This window comes from Pogoniulus pusillus, chromosome 32 (genome assembly GCF_015220805.1).
Source record: "Pogoniulus pusillus isolate bPogPus1 chromosome 32, bPogPus1.pri, whole genome shotgun sequence".
In the NCBI taxonomy this organism is placed as follows: Eukaryota; Metazoa; Chordata; class Aves; order Piciformes; family Lybiidae; genus Pogoniulus; species Pogoniulus pusillus.
In genome coordinates, this window is record NC_087295.1 from 7,562,239 (window position 1) to 7,582,354 (window position 20,116).

Here is a 20,116-nt window from a genome sequence, read left to right on the forward strand (position 1 = left end):
AAAAGAAATACAAAAGCAGTGTAGATTTAAATATCTATCTATCTATTTGTTATTTACTATGTGGACTCTATGTTAATGAATGGGACTGGAACAAGGGTGTGGTGTCAAGAGGAGCTTTCTGCAGCTTTGCTTTCTGCAGCTTTGCTTTCTGCAGCTTTGCTTTCTGCAGCTTTGCTTTCTGCAGCTTTGCTTTCTGCAGCTTTGCTTTCTGCAGCTTTGCTTTCTGCAGCTCTTTTCCTGGACCAAAGTCTAATCTGTTGAAATGCTGCTATATGTATCTGCATCATGCCGTCCCGTGGCTCAAACTGTGGCAAAGAGTGCTAGCATGGAACCACATACCTGTGGTCCCATGGGGATCAGCTCAGCTGTCAACTGAGTAGATGTCATGCTAGGTGAAACCAATGTGGATGAAGCTGGCTTGATGCATGGAAGACCTTAAAGTCTTTTCATCACCTTCCATCATCTGTCCCATGTCTTAGCCAGGATACAACAGCTACCCTTGGTCATTACTGACCCAAATAAGAATTTCCTATGCAAAGATATAACAGCTTTGGGCACACATGAGAACGATTTCATCATTTTGATGCGTGAGGTTTACATTTGTGCTCCTCTCATTTTTAGTTTCAGATGAGCTAAAAAAAAAACCAACATAAATTTGCACATGATGATGATTAATATTAATCTGTGCACATTGTGCACATCAATTCATTAAGACTTGAGCTAACTAGTTGACATTTAATTCCAGGAGAGAGGAAGATACAGAGTGAAAAGAATCAAGGAGAACGTGTGATATTGGGTGCAATGAATGTGTGAGAACTGGGACACTGGAGCTAGGAATGTAAATTTTTTTTGTCTGCTGCGATTCAGTGAGTCAATACAGACCACAAGAATGCCTTTTCAACTTGCCAAAGGTCTGGGAGAAATCCCCTGACTTGAGGAGGCATATCAGGCGCGACAGAGACGTTTCTGAAGATGGCTTTTAGTTCTGTTACACAGGAAATCAGACAGGCTGATCGCACTGGTTGCTTCCCATGTGAAAGGACACAAACTTTCCAGAAATCTCCAATTCAACAGCTTCCTAGAAAAATAAAAATCTAATGAAAGCAATGTTGCTGGCCGAATATGTTTAGAGATACTGGTCATCTCATAAAAGAAGGTCTTTCACAAGACAAAATGTGATTGTAAGATTGATGCAGATAGTCTGAGTTGTTTAAAGTGGTCTCATCTGGAAAACTCTGAATTTCTATGGGGCAAGATGGTTCTATGACTGAGGTATTTTAATGATCAGAAGTTGTAAAATTAGTTGGATTTTTTCCCTGCTTTTATAAGGTTCTTAGTGGGGCAGTACTTCTGTCAGGGAGCTTGTGGTGCAGACAAGTACGGGAGTGATGAGGGAAGTGACCCAAGCCCTGTGCTCCTGTCCCACTGCTAGAGAACCCCTAGCCATGCCATAACACCACTACCTATGCTTTTACTATTCCAGGCAGTCTACCTTCCTGTGCATAATCTGAGCAGGCTGTAATCTCAGATGGGTCTTGTAGATGCTAACACTTCATCGGTCCTGAGATTTCTGAGGGCAGACAGAGCTATTAGATGCTCTAATCTGACAGTAAATTCACACTGGCCATAGGATTTTGGAATGCCTTCAGGAAATAAACTCTTGGATGAAGAGCAGCTGGCTCAAGTTGAATGCAGGCAAGACCAAAGCAATGCTAGTCAGAGAGGGGGAATGCTTTGAAGAGTGGGCCAAGGCACTGTCTCCACCTTCCATTCATTGAAGACATATGGCCTCCATTTATCAGAGTTGTGCAAAGCCTCCGGGTCCTGCCTGGCTCCCTTGGCCCAGGTAGCATTTCTTTCTAAAGATCTTGCAGCTAGCTGGGAAATGTCCTTTCCTTCTTCCCAGGAGGTGATGGCCTGCAGGAGTACACAATTCTGGGTTCATGGAACTCGCTTGATATGGATATGTTTTATCTGATTGTAAAAATGGTGCTCGTGTTCAGGGTCAGGTTAATTCATCTGTAACCAGCACTCTACTGGGTAGCTTCCTTACCTTTTTTCCCCTGTGCTGTATGATACCTCAGACATAGCAATTCAAGTGCTGTCCTAATGTTTGGTGGGCTTCTGATGTCACTTTCAGTACTGAGAGTGGTTAGTGAATCAGCAGTGGCTAATCAAATCCAAATTTTGGTGTATGAGCCACCATGACAGTAGCACTCCTCTGACTGAAGTAGAACAAATCACCCAAAAGAAAGGATGTGAAACTTTCTTAATTAGGGAGTGTGGAATTGTCTTGCAGAGATCAGAGAAACCTTGAGTCTGACTGATCTTCAGGAAAGAAGCTGTATTTCCCTCCTTCTCCATCATACCCAAGACTCAGCTTCTTATTCCTTAACACTTAGCAGTGATTCATTTTAATATTTATTCCACACTAACTTTCTTTGTAATTTTACATAAAAATTTTAACCAAAAAGTACCTTGAGTTGAAAACCATAATCAGTCAGACTGGAAGTTTCCACTACTCTTCAACTTTCAAATCTCAAGTAATAATAGGAATATGAACAACAAGAAAACATCAAGCCATGTTTGATGTTTAAAAATTCCATCTATTTCTGTTTTTTTATATGCACTAAGGGTGTTGATGTTCCTTGTGAAATAGAATGCCTGTTTTAAATACCTTTCCGAGGGGTGTTGAATACACACATGAGAAAAAGGCATAAGGTTTGGGATTGTGTCTTCCCCTAAATCCTGGAATCACAGAATCGTCCAATTTGGAAAACATCTTTAAGATCCATCTAGTCCAGCTGCAAAACTATCACTGCTGTGTCTGGCACTAACCCTTGTCCTTAAGTGCCATGTCTGTATCTCTCTTAAACTCCTCCAGGGATGGTGACTCAGCCTCTTCACTGGCCAGCCTATTTGAGTGCTTGATGACCCTTTTGGTCAAAAAATTTACCCTAATATCAAACTTAAAAATACCCATTTACTATTTCAGGCCTTGGATTAGAGATTTACGACATACTTTTCATAGGCATGATTTTTCTGTGGACTATTGGTCTCTTCTCCCAGGCAACCAGCCACAGAACCAAGTGGACACAGTCTCAAGTTGTGCCAGGGGAAGTATAGGCTGGATGATAGGAGAAAGTTCTGCACAGAGAGAGGGATTGGCATTGGAGTGGACTGCCCAGGGAAGTGGTGGAGTTGCTGTCCCTGGAGGTGTTCAAGCAAAGCCTGGATGAGGCACTTAGTGCCATGGCTGGCTAGGGCTGGGAGCTAGGTTGGACTGGATGAGCTTGGAGGTCTCTTCCAGCCTGGTCAATTCTATGATTGTATAATAAGGAGTGACTGAGGGAGCTGGGGCTGTTTAGTTTGAGGAAGAGAAGACTGAGAAGAGACTTCATTGCTGTCTACAACTACCTGAAGGGATGTTGCTGAGAGACTGCTGCTGATCTCTTCTCAGAGATAATTGGAGACAGAAAAAAGGAGAATTGCCTCAAGCTGAGATTAGGCAGGTTTAGATTGGACATTAGGAAAAAAAAATTCATGGAGAGAGTGGTCAGGCACTGGAATAAGCTGCCCAGGGAGGTGGTGGCGTCACCAACCCTGGATGTGTTTAAGGGTTGTTTGGATGTGGTTCTTAGGGATATAGTTTAAGGTGAATCTTGTAGACTAGGGTTATAGGTTGGACTTGGTGATCCTGAAAGGGCTTTTGCAGCCTGGTCGTTTCTGTGACTCTGTGATAATTGTCCCTCATCTGTTGCTCATTTATTTTTTGAAGGGCCTGTTCTGAGAAATATTGAATTAATTGAGTGGAAGAAGAGGGGGTTTAGGCTTCATCAGGTGTCTCCAGCATGCAGGTAGGAAGCTGAAAATGTTAATGTGGATCTTGGTTTCCAAAGCTAGCTGGGGAGCTGGCATTTGGGCAGTGTTTCAGATTTCACAAACGTGTTGATTGTTCTCATGCTAAATTACTTCAAGCCCAGTACAAGACAGAAGCAAGCCCTTCTCCTTCCTTATTTCCCATGTAAATACCAAGCTGTTATAGCCTTCTTCTAAAGCTACCTTTACTTGATGAGAGAAGATGGTGCAGGTGTTGGGAGTGGATGACATGGCTGGGTTAGACCTGAACAGCTTTCTTGACCCAGCAGCATCCCACAGGGCCAAATGATATAAGGACATGCAGAAATGAGACTTATTTTGAACCCAGGGTTGGACCAAGTCCTAAATTTCTTTCTCACAGAGAAAGAATAAGTAGGATTTTTTTCTGTCTTCATACCAGACAGAATTATTATTTTGATTGGTATGAAGTATAATTATCTGGACCAGTTGTCCAGCTATGACAACAGCAGTGGACAGGCATAACAGCAGTGTATAAAAGTCAGCTTTCTTCTTCTGCAGTGTTTTGTTACTGAGCAATTTCCCTAAGATGCCAAGAGTGTGGAAACAAACTTTGGATGGAGAAGAGCATTTTAATTTCTCACCCTAGGAAGCTCTTGCACTGTAAGACATGATTCTTTCTTTGAAGAGTGGAAACAAGCCTGTCCATAACAGAATGAAATTAAGATTATGTACAAAAAGTTGGAACTCTGTTATCTCTGGTTTTTCCAGTTGGGTTTAAGGACGTGGAGAGTTGCCTGTCTTCTGAGTGCAGTGTCAGCAGGGGGTGCCCTGCTTCTTTATGACATGGGTGAGGATTTCCTGCCCCAGAGAGATGGCAGGGCTTGGTACCTATGGTGAGGCACCACCCTCAGTGACTTGTACTTGTGGGAGAGAGTTAATCACTGTAAGCCATATCCTTAGCTCTTAAATGAGGTTTATTCAATCCTCAAGGATTGAATCTAGGTCTAAATGAGAAAGTGAGTCAGGTCTGGGTGCTCTCTTGCTTGTGTCTGAGTAACCAAGTATGATCACTTTATCAGAGAGGAAATGTGTTAGAGAGGTATCAGTGGAATGGGATTATGGATGGGACCAGATTTCCAGCTTTGCCTCTGGCATCAAGGAGAGGTCCCCCAGCAACAGATGATTTTGTGTTACACAAAGACAATAGCTTTTGTTACTGCAGTCCCATGAGACACAGATTCACAGGGAAGGTGTGTGCAAGGGTTGGGGACATACTGCACTTGAGCTGAGGAAATCTTCTCACCGGGTAGGGAGAGCACAAAGAAATAACCAGTGAGGACTGCCTGCTGTGCAAGTCATCACGATGTTGTCCATGTGGCAATGTAGGACTAGAAAATAATTGCACCATAACCAAAATCCAGTGCAGAACATAGCCATATGCAATTAGGAAATGTATTTATCTTAATTTGTGAATGACTGAAGAGTAGGGGCTAGGACTTTATTCTGCTTTTCTGTGGTGTCTCACAGTCCTTGGGCAAGCCCTTCATTTAAAATTCAGTTTCCCAAGGGCAGCTCTGATTAATATGAGGTTAGGAGGTGATACTGAGAATGGTTTAGTGGTAGCTCATCCATTAGTACCTTCCCCTGACTTGCTGCAGCCTCTGGAGACCGTGACAGGTTTGAGATGTGGCTCTGTGTATGCCAGCTGCAACGTGCAGCGTGGCAGATAGTGCAGTCACTCAGGTCAGGGAGCAAAAGGGTATGTAAAGGATTTTCCAGGTTAGTTTGGGTTTCTGGAGTGCTCCACAGGTATTGAAAGGGAGAAAATGCTGTAGCCCACCAATGCAACCTCACAGGTGAAATCATTGCACTAGTCTCACTTCTGGATTTAGGTGTCCAGAGGTGCATCTGCAAATTGCAGGTTCAATCAGCATTTTGATGTGACACAAATAGGCAGGAAGATTGCATGTGGGACCAAGGAACAAGGAGGGGAAGTTACCATTGGCATATAGATCTTCAAGGCTCTGGGTTTTTGGCTCATGATGACTCAGCCATTATACCAAGGGCTGAAGAAGTTCCTATTCTTCCTGAAATAGTTACAATTATGAGCAGACATCTGACAATATAAACTATTACTAGCTCTCTTAAGAAACCCTTGATGGCAAATTTTGCCATAGTGAAAGTTCCTTATTTTAGAACATAAAGGTTCATTTTTGATAATTTGTGTTGTTGCCATTCTTATTATGGATTCACAACTTGTGACTCTCAAGTAGTCCTTGTCCTGTAAAATATATTTGCCCTTTAACATTTCAAAAAGAAGGAGTTTCTGTGGTGCAGCTGAGGTCAGGAAGTAGTTGATCACAGCAGGAGTCTGGACCCATGCCTTACTATGTCTGAAACAAGAGAAAGGAAGAGGATGTTACCTCTGGAGTGGAGTTACCTCTGGACACCTGAACCATAGAGAAGGATTTTCAGTCTAGTCCAGGAAACAATATTAAGAAAGCAGCATTTTCAGAGGAGAGGCACTCGGTGGGTTCTTATGCCGAAGGGAGGAGTAACACGTCTCGTTAAAAACAGAGGGGTGGATTCGCTCATCTGTGAATCTTTCTTCCCTGCAACAAAACCATTTGTCACGCTCTTCCACTTAGTAGACAAAAAAACATGAAGAGAAGGAGAAAAGAAGTCAGTGAATTTAACAAATTTCCATTTCCAGGAGCCAGAGCAGCCTATGAGCTGGCAGGGTGCCACCTTATGACGCAGGGCTTTGTGGAAATTGGGTTGGGACGGAGAACGCACAACTTGAAACAGAGTGCTGAGCTGTCAGATAAGTCACAGTTGGTGGATGTTAACTTCTGTTTGTTATGTTTTGAAGACAAATACCATACCCACGTACCAGACAGGGCAGGGTTAGACTGCGGGGGTGAGGAAGGCTGACCGGAGGAAGGAAGATATCCTTTGTACATAAATAGAAATGTTGGTCTTCCCCATTTACTTAGGCTGCATTGCTCATGACCCTGTTATACCAGCAGCCAGCAGGGCGAGTCAGTGAAAGACCATCTCTGTCCTCCCATTTGCCATAGGATGCAACTTGTATTAAACAAAACAGATTTTAGTGTATTTATCAACTTTGAGTTCCATGTGAAGCCCCATAAAAAGCCTTTGGCCCACTCCTGTTCTGTCTTCTTTGCAGATACTGTGAGTATTTTTAGCTCTGCAAACTACAACAATTGCCTGTTACTATTTTATTGTAGTGAATGTTTACGTGACAGTGGTGCACAGTGTTTTCAGGCAGAAAACACTCCTTTGCCATTAATATATATATACAATAACAAACAGGAACTTGTGGAATTATAATACAGGGTTCCACTTATATTTAGGTGCACCAGAAATTCTGTGGTGATTACCATGATATAAATAAAACTAGTATTTGCAGGCTCTACACATTTTATTCAGTACAGATTGTCAGAGCAGCAATTTTGTCTGTTTCTGGTGGAAAATGTTAATTATCAGTGAGAATAATACCCCTCCAATCTCTAAGCACATAACCAAGATTTTTCTTTTTAGTGGCTGAAGAGATGACCCAAAAAAACCCCCCAACCAAATAATAAAACATATTTGCAGTTTAAAATGAAGGTTTCTAGGAAAATGGTTTTGGTTTCCTATTTTCACTTTTGCGACTGACTGCTCTAATGAAAATGCAAGAAAAAGAACAGGTCAGCTCCTCTATTGATTTTTTTCATGGAGGTTTTGCCTAACAAGGCTTGCACTCCAAATAGGTGCATAATTAAGGCAACACAGGAGCATTTTATAGATGTAAGCTAGGAAGAAAGCTTCTTTCTCGGCATTGGCTGGCGTAGTCTGTTACAAGCAGTAGCATACTGTAAGCTCTCTGATGCTGTTCCAAAAGGTCTTAATACACCGTGTCAGGAACAATGGACACAATTGGGCCAACTGTGTTACAGCTCCTCTCTCCTGCCTCTGGCAAGTAGCAGGATTTTGTAGACTTGAATCTGGTTCTGAGCCATTGCTCTTCCAGCCAACTGTCTAAGTAGGTTATGAATGAGTTGAAGGCACCTGGCTTTGGAGTTTGGTGGGACTCAGGGCAGTGTCCTCTGCAACCTTGTCAGAGAGAGCTGATCAGTCATATGAGAGGATCTTCCTGTATGCACTTTGAGCTGTTCAGCAAGATGAACTGTTTCATTAGCAAGCAAAGACCACACTGCCCTCCTCACCATCAGTAGCAGCTGTCTGCATACTGTTTCAATGGGTAAGCTATGGAATTGTTATCACTTCATAGCTTGTACTTAATTATGTGTGTGAAAGCCAGCCAGTGCATATGAACATGTTACACCGCATGTGTTTATCTCACCTTGCTCCTTCACACTGAGTTGATGTTGGCTGGTGAAACCTACAGGGAAATGCACTGCTTTTCAGGCCCTTCAACAGAAACAGATGCTTTACTTCCAACAACAGCAGACTCCTGCTCCTGGGATCTTTGGTCTGGTGCAGTTAGGCGAGTCCTGTGCCCAAGTGCATGTTCAGGTATTTGAGCTGTCAGGACCAAGTAGCCTTTCTTCTTTTCCCAAGGGCGGTAAGAAACATCTTGTTCTTCTCTCCTTTAGCCAACCAGACAAAGATGGCAGTAGCAAGACCTCCCTTTCTCCTTCCTCAGTCCCTCCTCTGAGGCATGCTGACAGTAGATGTGTATCATTACAGTGGTGCTGATAAGATCCCGGGGAGCACTTGTTCTAGTAGTTAATTCTCTGTAGGTATACACAAGGCATTTCACATCTTTCAGCACCACTATTTCAGCATGTTGGCAGATTTACTCAGAGTTGTTACATTGGTTACATCTGGTCATGTTTTCAGAGTGTTCTCTTTAATCAGCATAGGCTTGAAGCCCAGGTGTTTTAGTGTGTTTTTGTTTGCTCACTTAAGTTTTGGCTTTGTTTTAATGGAAGTTGAATGTCTTATCTCTTCACATGGCTTTCAGCATGGTAGCTGTAGGCACAGGTTTGTGATTCTTTTATCTCACCCTTGTTCTACACATATCTTGACACAGTAGTTGCCTACAGTCCATCGTTTTATTTCCAACTGGAGTTGGCAATACACAGCAGAGATTCACAATCAGAGCCTGACTTTGATGTGTTAGAGGGTGTCGAGATGGCCTGGTGCTTTCTAGGTGTATCAAATGTGCTCCATTTATCGCCACACATATGCCAACTTAGAGATCACCCTATTAATGAGTGAACTGCTTGGACATGGTCTATAGCCTCTTGAGCAATTATTTTAGCCTCTGCCATTGCAATCTCAATTTGGCTAGAAATAACTACAGCTTTCTGTAAAGTTAGTTCTGGTTCAAGCACTAATTGCTCACATAGCCGTGGTATGGCTCTTCCCTCTGCAGGCTCCACAGATGTATCCCTATGCTAGTCTATGTTAAATTTTGGAAGTTACCATCATTACTGTTGGGTTCTTTCATCTTTGAAAGGGGTAGATTATGTTAAGGTGAAGTTCTTTGTATTCAGTTGCAAGAAGTAGGTGAAAAGCTTAGCAGAAGTGAAAACCATAAAAAGTATTCATAAGGCAGAGCACAAGGAGCGTGGCTCCTCAGTGTTTGATTGTTTGTTCTTACTAGCAAGACTGTATTACAGGGAAACACAAAAAAAAAAGACCCAAAGATCACTTTGTAAATAAATCCTTATTTTTCATGCTGCTTGCACGGACCCTAAAGAGTCCTGAACAGGTTCAGAATCCTGTTGTGATAGGAACAGTAGAAACGTGCATGAGACCTTGTATCAGAATGCAAGACATCAAAAGCCTGACTGATTAAGCAGGTTATTGGAAAAGGAAGATGAAGTAACAACAGCAGTGTGAGGTTTTTAGCCTTGGGCATGATTTATATGAGCCAGATGGGGTAATTTCTCTAGTCCTACCTCCAAGTGACATGGAGGAGAGGCAGCATGTATGTTTGATGGCAAGACTAGGACTATAATGCAAGCTGCTTTACTCTAGGACCTTGTAGCTAACAGCTAAGGTTTTATACCATAATGCCAAATTAGCAAGTTGTGGTGTCAGCTAACAAATATTCAAGGTAACACCTCACCTAATATGGTGGGGGGAAAACTGGGGACCTTCTGGGAGGGCTGGCTAGAAACAGTGTGCCATGTAACAGGGCCTTTGGAAAAAGTGTAGTCGTGAGTCTCAAATAGTTGATATATTTCAAAAGGGTATCCAGAAGCCTGGGTGGTTATCTGAGCTAAACTGAACCTTTTAAGGTTAACCCATCATTAATAAGTTCATTCCCAGGATTAATGGCCGTGCAGCACAGTATGTGCGTGTTTAGCGAAGCCACATATAAATTATGAAGGTTAATAAGTGTTTCTCTGAATAAGGAGAATTATTCCTCAGGGAACCACAAAATATGCTATTAAGACCTTAACAAAATAGGCGGCCTCTACCATTTTGAGATTGTGGCTTGTTTTGTTAAATAAGGCTGTAATTGTTTTTGTTTTAATGGTGTGACTGGCCAGGTATTCCTGCTTGAGCACTTTCTCTGTTTCTCAGGGTGAGAAGGTCAGATCCAACCCTTTAAAATTTGATTTGGAAAATAGAAGCAAGGGGTGGGGGGGAAATTCAAACAGAGTGGGGTTATGTGTGGAGTTAGAGGTCTACAGGAGTACTCGCTAAATAGATCTTGCATGACCAAGCTGGCAATGGTCTTCACCAGGTTGCCAGACTTTTCTGCTCCTCAAATGTTAAGTGAATAGGCAAATTAATGCTGTGGGTTTGCCATTCATGTGGATGGAGATGACCTTTGCACATCCACTAACTAGGATGCTGCTGCAGGAGCTGTTATTTGCAATATCTAAGATGGATACTGCAACATAAGCAGCTTTTGAGGATTGTGTCCACATTACATCAACTGATGAAAGGCAGTGAGAACAGCACTGTATTTGATTAGCACTGTGACACGAGGAAGTTGGACCAGAGAGAAATGTCTGTAAGGACAGCAGAAGTAGATACTGGGAGAAATGAGGCAATAACAAGGAATGAGAAAACACAGTCTAGGGGGTGCTTCTGGACCTTTGGAATCAATCTTCAGAACATATATCCAGCAGAAAATAGCTGGCCATGCCAGCCTGAGTTCGGTGCCCTCACAACAAGCTTCAGAGTTTCACTGGCTGGAAATGTTTTCTTGAAGGACATGTAGGCTCATTTCCAGCAGACTCCTCTGAAGTAATGGAAATTAAATGACCACTGATTTTCAGAGATCCACAAATCAACATTGCCATAAATGCTGCTCTCTCTTGGTCTGGGCCACAGCTGCACAGTTAAGAGGAACTTTGCAGAAGTTCTTAGTCCAAGCTTGCATGGCATGAAGCTTTTATGACTTCACAGTTTCTTAGAACACAACAGAAATAAAACCAACCCACCAATCTTTGGTTAGTGTAATGAATTTCAGACAAACTGGTCCAAAAATGGACACTGTGGTCATCATGTAAAAGTCAATGCTTTCCAGGGGCAACATTTTTGTTACCACACTATTTCCTTAAGGTTAGAAGAGGAAATAAATGTTCCATCTCTGATACCACTGTGTGATAGCTGTTGGCATATGTTCACCAATGTAAGTAGTTCCTCATGTTAGATAATTTGGTCCTGAAACTAGGTGAAAGGAGGTGGCTTTAGCTTAGTTTTGCTGCAGATTTCTGGTTCTAAAGCTAGTAACAAACCTCGAAGCATGAAAATGAAGGCAGAATTACCTCAGCCCAATTCAGATGCCATACACGAACATTCTGTGGGCAGAATTTGAAATTTCTCTCTTGATCTGGAGCCAAACACTGCGGGTAGAATCTACTCTAATCAAACTGAAGAAGAAGCTTGTATAAACGCCTTCAAACAGAACCTGCCAATTTTTGTAGAGCTCTGCTGACAAGCAGTTATTTTTCCTGTGTTAATATCGTTGGAAGAAAGATTTGAACAAGAAAATAAACAAATAGGCACACTGACTTGAGGCTGAGTGGAAGCACGAGGATAGCTGAAGTCAGTGGGAGTTTTGCCATGGGTTTTGCAGGAGCCTGGGACTTCGTGCTTTCTGTTTCCCTCTAAATGGTTGTAGAGAACTGAGATGCTGAGTACTGAAACCACTTTCCAGGTGCCAGTTAGCGTTAACAAAATGTGAACAAGTGAAGGTGCATGCACATGCTTCTCATTGAGATACTTTTTAGCTGTTTCAGCTTCAAAATGATTCCTTTACCATGAGGACTGGATCAGTGTGGCATTGGCAGCAGTATGGGGGCAGACCAGTGTGAGCTGCTCCAGAGCTAGTTCCAGTGTGCATTCATTCTGACTGGAAATTGCCTTGCCTCCTGCCACAGGTTTCCTCACCAATCTTAGGGGCTGATCACACCGGATCTCCATGTGTTACTTTGTCATGCTCACGCATTGAGGTCACCTTCCTCATTTCCCTTCTGCAGGAGACCATAATGAATTATTTTAGCTAGTGCTGAAAAATTTAATGTGTGTATTTACCTCACCCCACAAAGGGAAACTGGCGACATTAAAGAAAGCTGCATGTCAAATGTATCAGTTTTGACTTCCTTCCTTAGGAAGAAGCAATAGGTAGTGCATAGAGTAATAAGTCAAACACTATAATGAATATTAAGTTCTTGAAGCAGAAAAAGCTCAATTGCTCACCCTGGAATATTTTGAGGGAAAGAGAGCACTAGTGGGGAAAAGAACAATTTCTGGAAGTGGTGGTGGTTATTTGTGGGAGATCAGAGAAGCCAGCTAAAGACTGGTCCTGAGGAGAAATGCTGTGGCATTCATTAATGGAAGCCATCCAGATAACTTAGTAGAATATGAACAAGGAAGAGTGAAAGTCAGTGCTCAGAGCTGATGAATAAGGTTCTTTCCAAGGTTGTAGCACTGGAAAGAAGTTGACTGTAGGTTGGTTTTGTGCAGTAAGATGATGAGATGCACGGATGCTTCCTTTTTAAAGGGAAGAATGTATGTATGTATCCCAAAGTCAAAGAGAAGAGTGGAAAACAATGAATTTAGAAAGATGCTTATAATCATGGTGGGAGGTCCAGGTGATCCTTTAGTAGCTTGCAAGAGTTGGGTAAACTTTTGCAAACATCTTAGAAAAGTTCTTTCTTGGCTTGTGTCAGCTTCTCAGCTCACCATGCAGCTTCTTCATTTTCCTCCTCCATTCAAAAACTATTGCATGCTTGGCCTGGAGATCTTTAAACTGTGAGAATTTCAGTGGCTACCCGTGTATTTCTTCATGCTAACTCCTTGTTTGCTTTGCCTTCAGCAAATACCACCGCTTCTGTTTAGAAAGCAGAATGTGGTCCTGAACCTATAAACAAACAGTGTACATGGGAATAATAGATAATTACTCTGTCAAAGTAAACTATGATCTAGTCAGGATGGAAAATCCACTTCTAGCCACTGCTTTAGTGAACGGTGACATTAAGAACAGATAACTCCATAATGGAAACTGCTCGGAATGGCTTTATTTTAAATGGCAAGCACTTGCTTAAACATAACAATGAGCAAACAAAATCATTTGTTGAGACTTGACTCTCTGTTAATTGTATACTGTAGAGTAGCAGGTGTCTAAGCATGTAATGGTTTGTTTAATCTGTATTTCTGAGCTGTTCTCAGGCTGCCAAGAACAAATATTCGGTACTGAAAATTAAATCTTACGAGATAAAACGGAAAAGGCAATTAACTGGTAGGTCTGGCTGAGTTCTTCAAGAGGGATTTGTCAGAAGGGGTTTTTCCTAAGCAAGAAGATGCTCAGTCAAGGCCCAGGTCTCTCAAGAACTGTCTGACCTGCTTCTACCTATGTGGCACAGGCTTGATTTCAGCAAAGCAGAAGAGCTTCAGCTTTTCATACAAAGCAATGTATTTTCTACATTTTCAGATGTTTTAACTTCTGTTGTGTACTGACTTGCTGGTTTTATTAGAGGTACAAATGGGTTTTAGATACTCAGAAGGAGAGCATCTAAGAGATCTAGTGTGTTTCTCTGCTTATTCTGCTGTGATACGCCCTCACAGAGCCTAGATCACAGCTGAATGAAATGCGATAGGAGATGCCATAGATAATAAAGTTGGATAGATAATAGAAGCATGTGCTGAAGTTGCTTTTATCTCTTGTTCCAGACACTTTACTAATGATGTGTAATTTTCCCAAATTTCTCTATTCCTCTGTGATACTTCAGTGTCAGTTATTAGTGGGATTGGATCAACTTTATGAAATCATTTAAATACTCCCAAATGACACAAATTCTGCAATCTACAGAGAAAATGATGAATACATTTAAGCTACATTATAATTACAGAGGGATAATTTACTTACAAAGACATAAGAAGAAAAAAGGGGAAAAAATAAATATGTGGTGAAGGACTGAGCACAAAGATTTGGGTTTTTTCAGTGTTGAGTGCAGAATACCACTGTCATTTCCTTCTGATAGTACTTCAGGCAAGCCTAAGGGATAATCCATTGGGAAAAAGTGGAAAACTGAGTTTTGGTTGCATATTTTAAATATTTCAATTACATCTGTCTTAGGATGATACCTTTCAAGGATGGCTTACTGCAGTAGCAGTCTGCAAATGTGTGTCATTTGGGGAAGATAAAATCATTCTAATAACAGACAATACAGTCAAAATACATTCATTCCAATTTAGCTTTGTACAGAGCAGCATCAGAGAAATTAAAGCACAGTTTTACAAATGCAGGAGATAAACTTTTGTCTTCACATTTGCAAAGCAAGAACATCCTGTGAGGTGCTCAGCATCTGCTGCCCTAATCAATATAGCTGAGAGTTGGCTTTTTTTGATAGGTTTGTTCTTCTAGCCAGCAACTGTCCAGCTATAAGAAAGCATCATTGTTTGGCATGAGGAGGGAAAAAGAATTATATCTTTTATGGGAAATCTAAATCATCTTGTCATCATATAACTTAAAGATGGCCAAGTATGTTTTCCTTCAAATTTGTTTAAACAAACAAATGTAATTCTTAGGTTTAGGAGTTGGAAGCCAAGTTTCCGTCCAACACGAATTTAGGACATAAAGATTTGCTTGTGGTGGAAACAATGCCAGACACTTCTGCATAGCAGCGTAATGGAGCGCTGCTAGAATGGAGCTTATAAAACCGGATTCGGGAAAACAGAGCTACTCTGTCTCATTTGGCTTGTGCTGTGTGATTACAATAGCATAATTGTGCAGCTTGGAAGCCTTTCCTTCTCTGCTGAAACTACACAGTATTCAAACACGTGTGAGAGTGTTTCTGCAACAAAAGGCCAGGGCTGAAACCTCTGCACATCCTCCAAACCCTGCTCCAGCATGGATTCTCCTCACACCATTGTGACTTGCTGCAGTGGCTGGATGTTGTCACCTGTGCATGGCTCTTTGGGCATACCCATCCCCTGCTACAGACACAGGTTTGTTAGGGCAGCTGTTTTTTTCTAGCAGTTTGTAAAGTTGCCCTGAATGGGAGCATTTTGCTCTTCTCATGTGTTAGTGCCACTTGGTGAGTGAAGATCATTTGTACATCCAACCTCTGTTAGTACTTAAGGGATTCACTCAGTACTTACTGAGTGGAAAGAAAGTACTCCGCTCACATATTTGATTCTTTTGGATCCTAGTCCAAATGTTTTGAGAAAGGTTTTCTAACATTCAGGATGAGCTGAGGTCTGTTTCCTAGACAAGTGTTCTCCAATCTCTGAAGGACCTTCCTTATGGTCTAGGTATGGTCTGGTATAGGTGATCCTGCTCTGGCAGAGCGGTTGGGCTAGATGATCTTTCAAGGTCACTTCCAGCCCCTGACATTCTGTGATTCTGTGATACCAATTAACCCTTAATTTCCCTTAACTTATAATAACAAGGGGCAGAGATATGGTGATGCTGTTAGAGCAGCAAAAATACAAGAGAAGAAAAAAGACCTTTCAGTACTGCAATATTTACCCCTTTGTATTCAATCCTTCCAAACATTTCATCTGCTTCTGTGATCAGTAGTACAGTACTTCATATGTGACAAAAAGAGACAGTCAGACTGCATTTTGGTGTAAAAAGGAGAAACTCACTCAGTGCTTCCTGTAAGAGGGAAGAATATAATGTTTGCTTTCCAGTGATATACTGAATGGAAAAAAAAAGTTATAGTATTTTGTTCTGAAAGCAAAACAGTCTCCTTAGAATACTGTATTTTGGGTACTGAAGTTTGAACAAACAGAAGATGTTCATTTTGGCTCAAAATATTACTCTGCTTCAGCCCAAATCAAAGCTTTATTTCTTTTTTTTTTTTGGGAGGGGGAGGGAGAAAACATGAGGATATGTTTTTTATTTATTTATTCTTTTATTGAAGGGTCTGAGAGATGGTGGAAACTAAATGTCTTAAAATAGAGCTGTACATATACTTAGCACTTTGGAGAAGCCAGCACACAGATATATCCACTTGAATAGAGAAAAGAGAGCTTTGGGTTATCTTTGGGTCATCTTTGGGTTCTTGGCTTCCAAATGCCAGCTTATGAATTAAATGTTGCTCAAATATTTTGTAGAAGGCTTTTCTTGAACACTCTTTGACCACTTTTATAACCTCAGGGTAATATTTACTAAATACATAAAGAACCAATGAAAAAGAATATATCATTTCCATTTTTTTTAAAGAGGAGCTCATTCTGAGGCCTTGATTCCTGCTAGAAAAAGAAAACCAAACCAAACTAACCCACAAAAACCCAACATATGTTTTTGTAAGATCTTCTTTCTTTTTCTTTTTTCCTTTTTCTTTTTTTCTTTTGTTAATTAAAATTATTAATGCAACGTGTAGCCTTTTGCCATTGTGACCCCTGGCCAGGAAAAAAAAGGTTAGAAATGCAACAATTAAAGGTTTTTTTTTCTGGTGAAGGTTTGGGAGAAGAGAATTTGTGGCCAAAAAAAATTATTGTGCATCTCTTCACAAATTTGAAGGTTAAAATAAAGCTCAATAGATTATAGGAGGGTGATGAAATAATGGCACAGATTGCACAGAGAAGTGGCAGAAGCCCCCAATCCCTGGAACCATTCCAGGTGATGTTGAACAGGACTTTAAGCTGTGTGATCTATCTGATGATGCCTCTGCTCACTGCTGGGCGCTTCTAAACCCAAATTCTGTTTTAGATGCCCTATTGCCAGGCTTTATAGTGGGTGATAGTCAATGTCCCCTCCACAGTCACCCATCACTCACAAAAAAGAAGAGAGATTTTATTTCTGTGGTATGTAGTGTATTTGCCATTAATGGTAGTGGGAGCTGGAGAGAGACCTGTGACTTTATTCTCTGTGTCTTAGTCATTTCTTACTGAGCAAATTTAGCATCCACCTAGATGGGAATTACTTCTGACTCGGCACTGAGTAAGACCTGCTGAATACCCTGCTGATGCTTTTTGGAGATGTTTTAGTGTTTCCAGTTTAGATTCTGTACTTGGTAACTCTCTTTGAGATGTACGGATCACCTTAGTCCTTCCACACCAGTGGGCAACACTGTCTCCTGAGGAAAGGGAGACTAAAGCTTCCTCTGTGTGTCTGCCTACTTGTTTTTATCCCATGTCCCATAGCTGATGGCACCACGGAGTACTGCTGTCAGCCACAGCAGCTCCTTGCTTTGGCATGGCTTGCATGCTGGTACAGTCCGTGTCACGGTTTGGAAGCTCAGGAATGACTGCACATCTCTTAGGAAGAGACACGAGATGTGTTCAAAGACACAAACCAGCGAAGGATCAGTTGCTCCTGTGGAGACAAGCCTTTCTTCTTGTTACATGCTTCTGCCTATTCCCTAACTTAAGCTTCAACTTTTGGAGTGTACTTCCTCCCTTTGCCGCCTCCCTTCTGGACTGAAAATGTCTAAAATAGAGTCTGCTGTTATGCAAACTTGGAAGACACTTCTTTAAGTGATTTTAGGGCAAAAGGAGAAATGAGATCTGAAACCATAGGCTTGTCTTGGCATCTCATTTGGTCAACGCCAAATGGAACTTGGACCACAGGTCTTGAATTATGCTTTTAAGTTCTGAACTGAGGTCTGTACAGACGAGTCACACGGGCATCAAGTGATGCCAGGGCAGGCACATGAGCCTCCCTGAGCGAAGATCTTTCCCATTTCCCAACTGAATTTAAAACCCACCGATTTCAAAGGCTATCCAAATGTGGTAAAACCAGAGGAGAAATACTTCCCCTTTACATCAGCCGAGAGCTGTCATTCACAACAGGAATATAAAGCTTTTAGTCAATTCCAGGAAGTCTTTTACTACTTGAAGGAAGGGGAAAATCCAGTGTCAGAAGGGTTGTAACTATCTTATGTGACTGCTGTTGCTACCCTGAAGGTAAACAGGAAGAGGTTCAGATACACTCAAAGCAACTGAGACGGTTTAAAGTGGGAATGTGTGATCCTTGCTTCCTGCCTGTGAGACAGAGTTAGCAACTGCGAGTAGCTGGCAGTGTGTTTTCCTATGGAGAAACTCCTCTGTGTCATTACACAGTATGCACTTTGGTGGCTGCCTTGCTTCGATGACACAGGATGTACTTTCCTTTCTTAATCATCTTGGGATGTTATGGGGTTTTCCTGCCCTCAGAGGATACTTTTTGCTGTTGTTGTTTCAATTCTTCTTAGCATAAATGGCTAGATACAGAGGCCAAACAAGGAGCTGCCTTGCCGTTCCTATGACACACCTCCCTCCTGGTGACTCATCTGGTGATATAAGACTTTCTGTTGATATTTCTCTTAATGACAAAAATAATAAACATCTGGTAAGAAAATTACTTCATTTCTTAGATGTGATTTGTGTACTGAGCTGTTTTAAGAACTCCTATTATTTAGTGTCAGGAAATAATGCAGCATGATTAGAGGTGACCTGCAGTGTGGAGGAAGATTACATCTCCCCTCTAGCCTGTGGAAGTATTGGGAGGTTTTTTTACACTAAGCCAGGTAGGAGCCAGAGTGTTTGAGATTTGCTCTGGATTCAATTCCAGCTCTCAGCAGGCTGAGGAATGCATGTTTGCCATACTGATTTAGATCTGCCTTGGAAAAGGCTAAAAGGAGAATGCTTATCATCAAGAAATGCAGTTACAGACTAAAAGTCTGATTTCTTAACTTCATTTTGTTTATGCTTTAATGCATCTTTCTAGATTATCTGTTATTCTACCTAAATCTGATGTGAGGGTGGAAACAAGCCTGGAGCATACTATCTTTTAGAGCTCTAATAAAATAGACATCAGTGATTGTAGAACAACTGGCAGCATTTGTCTTCCTACTGAATGGGACACCCAGTGTTGGAGTATGGATTTGGACCTTGGGAAAATCAGGCCAAGTGACTGGAGTGCCATGTAAAAGTGTTAATCTAAATCTAGTAGATATTAGTAAATCTAAGTGTTCTTGGTAGACCTTTGTCTTTCCTTCCTATTACTCAGTTTTGCCAATGGGATACACCACAGTGCATCATCTCAGATATGCAGATGATTTAGGTCACCCTCTCTTTCCCAGGAGACATCAATGTCATTTATAACTGGGAGACACATCGCTGGCTCCTGAGTGTGGAACTAGCCAGTACTGTTGCTGGGCATGAGGATTCAGGAGGCAGATTCAGCTACATGGTTGACAGTTTTGACAGCAAGAATCGAGGCTGTGCTCCTAAATACAAGTACTATTCAGTTTCTCAGCTGGTCTAAAATGGTCTAAATCTGCTGTAGTTTCTCTGGCACTGATCAGTGCCTATCCATCTTTAGAAATCCTTTGATACTCTTGAGTACTTATTGACTCCTTTAGCACACTGTACAGAAAGTATCTGCAGAGACATAGAGCATTTGCGTAGACATTAGGATTTGGAAACCAAAGATGCATGAAAAGGAGCTCTTGTTTTCTCCATTTCCTAAGGACTAACAGAATTACGTTGCTCTGGGCTAAGGTTTTATTGGATTTGATGCTTAGCTCTGAGATATTAAACATCTGTATGGATTTCTCATGCCTTTACAGGATGAAATCATGTGTTTCCAAATCCCATAATGACAAGAGTTGTTATTAGATTATTGAAATTATGGGAACAGTGAGAATTCATTGCATATCACTTACTTGTTAACTTTGAGTTGACAAAGGTTGGGCAGTGCTGCAGTTGCAGAGCTGCCAGGCAGATTGCTCCCACAAGAGTTGGCACACGTCAGCAGTGGATTTGGTGGCACAGACTAGAGGGTGGGGAAGGAGAATTGCCAGCCACCAATACTCAGTGTATCCTCATAGCCTATGTGCCCTGC